This window comes from Chinchilla lanigera, unplaced genomic scaffold (assembly GCF_000276665.1).
Source record: "Chinchilla lanigera isolate Chin_1 unplaced genomic scaffold, ChiLan1.0 scaffold00044, whole genome shotgun sequence".
NCBI lineage: Eukaryota > Metazoa > Chordata > Mammalia > Rodentia > Chinchillidae > Chinchilla > Chinchilla lanigera.
This window is the reverse complement of record NW_004955445.1, coordinates 4,862,479-4,872,740: the sequence shown is the minus strand read 5'-3', so window position 1 is coordinate 4,872,740 and position 10,262 is coordinate 4,862,479. Positions and strand designations below refer to the sequence as shown.

General features: G+C 42.9%; 1 long non-coding RNA gene across 1 annotated transcript; it reads right to left on the bottom strand.

Moving 5' to 3' along the window:
• Positions 1-3,210: 3,210 nt before the first annotated feature.
• Positions 3,211-8,929, bottom strand: LOC102014092. The gene is made up of 3 exons (XR_262302.1): positions 8,624-8,929; positions 4,381-4,424; positions 3,211-3,645 (listed from the first exon to the last, which is right to left on the bottom strand). It is a non-coding gene; the product is annotated as an uncharacterized LOC102014092 (long non-coding RNA).
• Positions 8,930-10,262: the final 1,333 nt, after the last annotated feature.

Below are 10,262 nucleotides of genomic sequence, written 5' to 3'. Positions count from 1 at the left end.
TATATACTATGTAGATTATAAACGATGTTTATGTACCGTATGTTAAATAGTACACAAATGAACTCTTTCTAAGGCTTATGATAAACTAGACACAGCGCTAGATAATTTTTGTTTTACAGTCTTGCTAATTTGCTCAGTCTGACTTCAAACTCATAACCCTCCTACCTCAGTCTCTGAGTAGCTGGAATTTCAGGTAAGAACCACTATGCATGGTTTAAACTGGAATGTTTACAACAATTTCCCCATTTTGTTTTTGTCATCTCAGCCCAATGTCAACAACAGAAAGCAGATGCAAACACAAAACTTCCTAATGTTTAGAGTTAGATAATTTCCCCAGTGTCCTAGACATTATTCATGGCCCAGGAGGGGTTGACACTGAGTCTTTTCTGATTCCAGCCTGAGCCCTTTATATAAATACCCATATACATCATGTCATTTTGTATCATCTTTTCTAAACAAAAGTATCTCAGAACATTGGAAATATTCCTAAATGAGCATATTTCCTAGAGGGGTGGGTAGGATCAGAATGACTACCATAACCCGTATTTGGTGGTGCTGGGGTCTTGGTACATACGTTTCATATGCTGATGGGCAATATGCTGAAGGAAAACAGCCTGAGAGAGACTTGCTCAGTTCACCTCTGTGTGCCTTCCTTGTGCCTGGATGTAGTAAATGCTGCATAAGCCGTGCTCTGATGAACCATGGCTCACGGCTGTTTCAGCTGGTGAGTTATTCCCTCAGCCTTTGTTTCCTTTCTCTCTCAGCAGGGTCAGATGTACTAGGCTTTCCTCTGGGCTTAGTGCTAGGTTGCTTTAGGTGTTCTAAATAGATACTCAAAGCACCAACCAGTAGCTAGAATAGCCAGTAAGAAAATTCAGAGAAATTGGTTTCTCATGTGCAGTAGAGAAAGTCTTTAGTAATTTTAACACTGGGATGCGGAGGAAAACACGATCAATTCTTTGAAAGCCCATTGACTCCAACCCATATCCACCCCTGACAAGGTGCAGTTAAGTTAGAAATGATTATTTTGAGCCCACCCCTGGAAACTCATATTGCATGGTTTCTTTTACATGAAAAACACAAATAAACAGCGTAATAGAACAGCAATAAATGGAAACTGGGAGAAGTTCAAATACTTCACCAAATTGAAAACTCCTTTGTTTTAAAAATATTTCAATATATATATGCTCATTGGTTGCTCTTGTACTAGTTTAACTTAGTTCATTGGAAAGATTCATGTTATTATCTGTTTCTTTTTCGTAGGAATCTTTTCGGTTTATCTTGTACTCTCAGTAACTACTCTGCAGATAATGATACACAGTATAATAATTACTGTCATTCTCTTACTATTTGATTATGAAATTTCATTTTTTTCATAAAATGAAAAATTTTAAAAAGTGGCAATCTTGGTAGTTCCCAGTCCATAGTGTTTTCCTGAGGATGACAAAACCCTGAAAGTCCCTGGCATAACGTCATAGCAGTAACTGTCGTTAAGAACTACAGATACCGGGCCCTCAAATAATTAGGATCATAATAGCTATTGCCTTCTCAGGGAGCACTCTACCCAATTAGACAGCCATCCTTAAAATTACAGGCATTGTCTCTTTGGTTTTTGTCCCTTCCAGAACATGTGACACCATGCTGCTTTTGTTGGGCAACACCCAATAAACAAGTAATAGGCAGTTGATTATTGATTATTTCCTCTTTCCCAAGTGAAAAAGAAAATATCCAGTGCCAGCGCTACCTTTGTTTTCTGCGGATGTTATTGGCAAATCCTGGAGGACTTCCTCTGGGTGTCTTACAGAGAGCAGTCCTACTGGACAAAGATCGTAGTCCGAGTCTTAAAGGCTTGGGTTGAAACTTGGCTTCATTGCTCAGTAACTGTGTGGTCTTGGGTGGGTTTTTTAGGTTCTGTGAGCTTTGTGGTCTCACTGGGAACACTGGAAGTTAGTACAGTAAGCCCCTGACTTATGAATGAGTTCCGTTCTGGGAGAACTGTTTCTAAGTTTGGTTTGTTCATAAGCTGACAAAGTCAGGCTTACACAGGATACCTGTGAAAGTCTGTAACTTGAATGTTAGTAAACCATAGAGACTTACCGTACAACCATGTTTTAAGAAAGGGAAGAGGAATATTTAAAGTCTCAGGTGAAACACAACCAGTATCTTCACAAAAACCCATCCATCCTCTCTACTTGCTTGATGAATCCTGAGCAGAATTTGCTCATGTTGGTAAATTAAAGTTTTATTACAATATGGAAAAAAAACTTAAACCTTCCAGAAGACAGTATATAGCGAAGGTTTTCAGATCCTTCATTAAAAGAGCTGCTCCATTTTGCAGGAGATGAAAAATACAGTGTGTATATCCAAGTTAACAAATTGTGTTGCCCTTACAGTACTGAGGACCTCCTGTGTGTGTGTTGGACATTTTACTATCTGTACCCTAACAACAATGGTGTAAAGTATTATTTCTCATTTTACAATGATGAAATCTCACTTCCTTACACACTTTTAGCCAGACCTGGATTTGAATCTACCCTACTATACATCACCACTACAACCACATTAGCTTACTTTATCCTCATCTATCAAATGGGAACAATAATACTGGCTCTTATATACAATTGCATTAGTATAATTATAATAATATTATATAGTTACTCTAACGTGTCTTAAATTCTAGTTGTCTTTAGGGTATCACCTCCTTGGTGCAGGAGAGCTGTCCTTTTGGCTACCATATTTCTGGTATTTGTAAGTAGGCCTGGATCAATTTAAATGGCTCAATAAATATTTTGCAAGTACCGTAATACATTGCAAAAATAACAGAGTAAATGCTTTTTTTGTTATAGCTGATTCTATAGTTACAGTGAAACACAGTGCCTGATAAAAGTTGGGTCTAATTATAGATCTTATATAAAGAGAAATGATGTCTTTTTCCTTTTATTTTTTGAAGTGTCTAGAGAAGCAGAGATCTGTGTGAAGAAGACATATACTCTTAAGCGACAGATTTTCTTCATATTAACGGACTGGCCTAAATGAATTTGTGTGTGTAAAATATTTTGAAGAGTGTTTTTTTAATCTGGTAAACACTTAGCGTTACCTATTACCAATAATTTTGGAAGATACAAATGTCACTGATCCAGAGTCCAGTTAAACCAGCCAATGAAAAGATCCATGGATTTTTAAACATTCCATTGATACCATATAGGCTTCATAATTAATTTTTAACGTTACATCACCACATAGGTACCTATTCTATGCTTTCTCGCATGATACAGCTTGGCTAATTCCATTAGGGTGAAATTCAGGGAAATTCCATGTCAGCATTACGATGACCAGTTATTTTGGATGCAAAGTACAGTTTGTTTTGTTCCAGTGTATCAAGAGCCTGCCTGACACATCTTAGACGGCTGCTGACGTGAACTGGGCATCGCTGAGTGTTGACTCCACTTGGCAGAGCTTTAACGTGAACCGGGAAGTGCACACCTTGCCAAGTGATTGGCACCTGGAGGACCTGCTAGGAAGGATCTCCGTGGTGAGGGTGGGTGAGCTGCAGAGGAGCGAACACAGGTATCTGGTTGTCCATGATCATAAGGTGGGTCAACTGGATGTTTACCAAGCAAAACATTTCTAGAAGAGTCCCTTTGTCTGCAGGAGGAAAAAGAAAAGGGTTTAGTTAGTGGAGCACTTCTGCTGCCTTTATATAGTAGCAACTGTGAAGCAGTCCCCACCAAATACAGGGTTTTTTTTTTTTTTTGTATTTTTGAGACAAAGGCTTGCTATGCAGTTCAGGTTGGTCTAGAACTCACGTTATAGCCCAGGTGGGCCTCAAACTCACAACAATCCTCCTGTCTCAGCCTCCCAAGTGCTGATATTTCAGGTGTGTGCCACCATGCCCGGCTCACAATATGCATTTGATTGCATGATTTTCCACCCATAGTGAGTAGCCACTGCAGCTTCTTGTACCAACCATGTTTCAGACACTCAGGAGGAAGTTACATCTGGTCCTATTATGACTTGGATGGAGTAATTGGGGATCTTGTATGTTACATGAATACTCAAAGATTCCTCTGGAATAATGAAATTTTCCATCAAAATACTTGAAATTGAATTTAGAGATTTCTTCTTCTTCCTTTTTCTTTTCTTTTTTTCTTTTTTTCCCACCTTGTCCAATTAGAATGGGATTCCTTGAAAGTGTAGTCATTCTATCAGTGGCTGTTGAGCACCTGCTATGTGCCAGGCACAATTCTAAGTCCTCGGGATAAAATGATGAATAAGACAGGCAAGGCCTCTGCAAGCATAGAGCTCACATCCTTCTGGAGAAGGTGGGTAACACAGCTGTAAACCAAAGACAGTATCATTTCAGACAGGCATAAGACTTACATTTGAGTTCAGACTTCAATTCTCATGGTCATTGTGAGGAGATCCTGGAGAAAGAGAGGCAGGGGCTGATGAGCTTGGCAGCCGGAGGCTTTAGGAGACCCTTGCTGATGATCACACCAAGGGTTCTGATCAGAAACATAAATACACTTTCTTCATCTTAAAGACAAACGGACAGCATTTCCTACTATTATCTCTGAGCCTAATAACCAAATGGCTCCTGGTTGCTGTGCTCTCACATTGCAGAGGTGTGGCTGGCCTCAGGACCCCCTTGACTCCCCACCATTTTGGACATATTATTGTGTCTTTTTTTACACCATGGGTTGCACTGGAAGTGGTAGATTGCTTACAAATCCAATAGAACTTCTCTGCCTGAGCCTTCAAGGCATGATATTTTTCAGAGGTCAGTGCCTGTCAGCATTGAATAAATCTACTTCCATATCCTGAGTGACGTTTCAGTGTTTCTGCTTGCCTCTGCATCTGGTTTGTTGGCTGCAAAGACCAACTGTGCTGACCTCTTTGGTCGCTGGTTGTGGCCCTTGCGGATGGAGCAAGGACCTCTTTAGGTCTCGATGGGAAGGTGGGCCTTCGAGATTTCTCAAGTTTCCTTGGGGGTCTGGAGGAGGATCCCTTGCTGCCCTTTGGAGTGGCTCACGTTGGATCCCAAAGGGAGCATGATGCAGTCTGCTTACTTGCCTGCTTGCCAGACCTCAGAAAGACCCCCAGGGACACACGTTTCCGTCTGTACCTGCTCAGTGTGAGCAGAAGGACAGCTTGATCACCTCTCATTGGTTAGGCCTCCCCGTGGTTTGGGGGAGGGAATGTTTTAACCTCTGAGCACCTGTTGAATGATTGAATGCTTGTAATGGACAGTGAAAGCAATGCGCCATGCCGTCTGAGCTCCATGGTGAGGAGGAAGGATTCTTCTCCAAACTATGGTGCTTGATTTGGCCCCAACCTGTGGTTGCTAATAAGGACAAAAAGGCGAACCTACTGACACTTCTCCATAGTCTGGACAGTCCCAACGTTGCTGAGAGGCAAGGGGCCAGGCAGGCATCTGAATGGCTTCTCTCTCTGAGGGGCACCCACCCTTTGTCTGTTGCACCATCATTCGAGGGTAAACCACATACACATAGAGAGTCAGAAATGAGAACTAATTAGTCAAAACCCATGGTCCTTGATTGCAGGTCCAAGAATTATAAAAAGGGCTTTTCTGGTGATTACAGAGTGGAAATAAAATAAAACTGCTGCTCCCTGAGCTTGAACAAGACCTGACAATTCCACTGTGGCAGATGCCACTGCCGCTCTCACTGGGCTAGCTCTCCAGCCAGCAAAAAGAAACAAAGCACTCCAGTCAGTGCTTCTCAGAGACATCAAAGAGAGGGGCAAAAAGCCCAACAATACATCAAAAGTTACCACTGTTACCCAAAGCCTAATGAAGCTCTTACCAATATGCAAGTTATAAGGGCTATGGACACTAAAAAATAAATGCCCCTTCAGATTAAAAGATAAGGTTCTCAAAAGCTTCAACCTGGATCAGTGACAACCCTTTCATCATGCTGATAGGCTCAGACTAGGTTAGACTTGGCTTCCTTCTTCAGCTGGGCTACAGGAAGCCCACAGTCCATGTCCATATTGAGGGCCAAACCTACGACTTTCCTTGTAGACAGTGGAACAGAACTCTCTGTAGTTACTCAAAAGTCCCTTCTCTCAGAAAACAGTTACCATTACCAGGGCAACTGGGACTCTTGCCTCTCGCCCCTTCTGCCAGGCACCACTTGCAGCCTGAGAGGACATCTCACCAAAAGTGAATTCCTGTCACCAGGCCAGCCAGCCTCCCTCTCTCTCTCTCTTTTTTTTTTCCCCAGTATTGGGAATTGAACTCACGACCTTGTGCTTGCCAGGCAGGTGCTGTGTCGCTGAGCTGCACTTTCAAAATTGGTCCTAACTCTGATTGTTCCTGAAGAGGAAGAATGATGCATGCATCAGCCCGAGAGAGATAATCACAATCCTGAAATTCTGAAAACTCCTCCCAGAGGTATGAGCAGAAGACTCACTTCTGGGCCGGGCTATCAATCGTGCTCCCATATCCTATGTCATGAGAAGCACAAACAGGCATCCAGCCACACATCAGCTGCCTAAAGCAGTTTGGGATGCTGGTAGACTGTTAAGCACCTTGGAATACTCCTCTCCTCCTGGTAAAAACACCCAGTGGTGATAACCAGCCGGTGCAAGATCTCTATGCACTCAACAATGCAGCCATCACTGCACACTCTGTGGTTCCTAGCCCATACACCCTTCTTGGACTGCTATCTCCAGATGCCACATGGACTACATGTCTAGATTTAAAAGATGCCTTCTTCTGCTTGCAGGTTGCTCCCATAAGCCAAACCTTTTTGCCTTTGACTGGGAAGATCCTGAGACAAGATGAAAAGGGCCAGCTCACTTGGACTCAATTGCCACAAGGGCTTGGGAACTCTCCCACTGTTTTGGGGGAGGCTCTGGCAACAGATTTGGCCCCTCTGAGACAGCCTGTTTCTCTGTCCCTTCCAGCTCCACTGTGGTCCCCCTAGTAAACAGTATGACCTGGACTCAACCTCACAGAAAACTTGCTTACCTTCTTTAGATAAGCCCCCACAGCTGACCTATGATTAATAACACACAAGCTGCCTGCTAGAAAGGCATGAAAGCTCTACTGCAATATTTGGAAGGAACTGGATATAAGGTATCTTAGGAAAAGGCATAAATCTATAAAAAAAAGGTCAGATATCTGGGACTTCAAACAGGGACACCAAGTCGTTAAACCAAGAAGAAAAGCAGTCATCTGCTCCCTGAGTTCAAAGATGCTTACTCTGACTGTCAGGCTCTGGGAGAGCCCAGTGGCCTGCCTGTGCAAACACTTGGATCCAGTCACTAAGGGCTGCCTCTCCCTTTGCCTCTGCACTCCAACAGGCTCTGTCCTTCTGATAAAACTCACCTTCTGACACACTCACCTTAGGCTGAGACCTAACTGTCCAGGTGCCATATGCTGTGCTAGACCTCCTAAATAACCACGGTTCCTATAACTGGGTCACCCGGTATTAAAAATTGTCATGCAAAGTCCTCTCCTGACTCTGGTGAGGATAACCTTAATCCTGTCATGTACCTGCTCACCAAGCTGGGTCCACCAGACCATGACTACCAGGCACTAACTGATAAGCTGTTCTTGAGCTGACTGGACTTAAAAGTGAACCCCCGACAGATGCTGAGTACACCCTGTTTATGGATGGAAATAGCTCTGTTAGGAATGGAGTCCAACAGGCTAGACATGCTGTGATCACCTTGGACAAAGCTATTTTGGCCAAGGCTGTCCCACAGGGATGGCCCACACAGCAAACTGAACTATGGGCCCTCATGCAGGCCCTCAATTGGTCTAAAAATGAAAAGGGCTACTGCTTCCTGCTGCTGTCTGGAAACTTGCCAAAACAATAAAGCATCCCAAGCCACAAAGAAAAATGCAAAACATCCCATGCATGGCCAGTATCTGCTCCACTGTCTGTCAATGGGGCCAAACCTGTACTCAAAGCAGTCCAGTCCAGAATCCTAAGTGCCCTCTGTGAATCCAATTGACTGAAACATCACCTTTTAAAAACACTGAAGTAAAGCCTTAAAAGGGCTACAGATATCTTTTGGTGCTTATATGCACTTACTCAGGCTGGCCAAAAACATTCCCTACCAACACTGAGAAGACAACAGAAGTTTGTAGGGTCCTGCTGTAAAAAAATCATCCCTAGATATGGCCTGCCCTTGATTATTGGCAGTGATAACAGGTCTGCATTTATAGCAGAGATAACTCAAAATTGGCAGAACTATACAACATATAGGCCAGAAAACTCTAAAAGAGTTAAAAAAAACAAAAACATAATCCTACAGGAACAGCTTGTAACCAGCTCCATAAAAATTTAGCTAAAAGACCAACTATACCTGTAGACATCCCTGCACACACATATTCTGTAACATTACACTTGCAACCCAGGTGCATATTAACTTCCTCTAGAAGTTTCAGAAATCCAGCCTTAGATCCCCCATTCCAGAGTAAAAAGAGCCCATCCAGATGATTGGTGGAGAATCTGCCTGGACCAGACAGCTCCTCTGAAGCTCACTGTGAAAGGCCAGGCACTCAAAGACCTGTTCTGGTCATTCTGGATGCTGACTAGTTTATGCACAGCTGAAGCTTGAGGACACTGTTCACAGGATTGCTTCATACCTCAGTGCATTGCTCTCCTTGATTTTTGTGCCTTTTTCAGGCTGCTTATCCTTCTATTTCAGCTTGTGTACATGCTTGATATTGTATTGTCCAACTTGGGTTTTGCTTCCTACTCTCCTGCTAGATGTGGTTTTCGCCTTAGCTCAATGGATGATTACCCCAAGACAAGAGAAAACAACCAGTAAGGCCTGTCCCCTTATTCTACAAATGAACAAGATTTGATGAGCATCCAAGGCACAGTGGCCATGCTCCAGGGTCAAACTGACTCCCTTGCCAGAGTAATGTTACAGAATAGATAGACCCGAGCCACAGCTCTTTCTAAATGCAACTTAGGGAGTGACCCTGTAATAAGGAGAACAAACCATAAATTCCTGCTGGGGAGCATTTCAATCTTGGAGACCTTAGCTAGTTCCCCTCCTAGGACCACTGACAGCCCTAATGTTACTGCTTCTAGTTGGGCCTTGTTTCAGAAGATCACATATAATGTGTCCAGCAAAGATTTTCTGGGATACTAAAAGAGGGAGAAATATAGCAGAAAATGCCCTCCCCCCGCCAGTACACTTCAGTTCCTGTTAGTTGCCCAGGTAACCTCCAGTCTACTTCAGTTCTTGTTTCAGTTCCGTTATTTTTGGTTCTTGGAAATGGCTGTTCACTGTGATGCACAGCTGGTCACTATGATGCATATTGTAAGAACCAACCAATAACTGCCAAATACTCTGCTCCTTTCTTGCAAACCCCATAAAAACTTCCCTCCCTGAGCCTTCAAGGCCTGACATGTTTTAGAGGTCAGTGCCTGTGGATGTTAACTAAATCTACTTCCAAATGCTGGGTGATATTTGGTGTTTCTGTTTGTACTGTACTAGCACATATGTGAAGATTTCTAACTGTAAGACAACAAGGGATTTCCCCAGCAATTACTTCTTTACCCAGTCAGTGGGAAAGCTGGGTGGATGCATTGAAGTTAAAGAGTTGGACTGAGTCCTATGGTATGTCTTAAGGGAAGTCAGAAGTGACTGCACTTGACACCTAGCTCTGTTAACTTAAGGCCACTTCAGAGAAATCTGACTCCAGAACAATCCAGCTTACCACCCTCCTTTTCTCTGGGCCCTTGATTTCTTCTCAATCTCCTTGAAAAGAGTTCCCTATGAGTAAGACTATGAGACGGGACACAGCCTCTGCCCTGGCTTTTGGGGAAGTCTGCTAGTTTCTGCTTGAATTTTCCTGTAATTCTCTCACCAGCAAGACCTTGTCTCTGATTCTCATAGGGAATTATTGGAAGTATGTCTAAGGTGTTCAAGAAAGTGCAGTGTGCATTCTGAGAGCAGAGTTGTAGCATCAGGGAGAAACACGTGCAAGGAGTAACCATGTGACATCAGAGGCTGGAGTCAATGAAAGGGATGGAGCTACTCCTGAATGCAAATGTAGTGTGCTTGAAAACCTAGAGGTGACACAGGAGTTGCTTCTTGGGGATGGAGGAGCCCAATACAGCAGTGAATTAAACTCAAACAATTTGATTTATATAAAGTAGACTTAAATGCATTTAACATTAGTGGCATTCAACTAGTATCATATGAATGTCCAGTTTTGAAGTCTTAAGACTCAACTTAGGAATTTTTTTCAAACAGGCAAGTGAATCTAA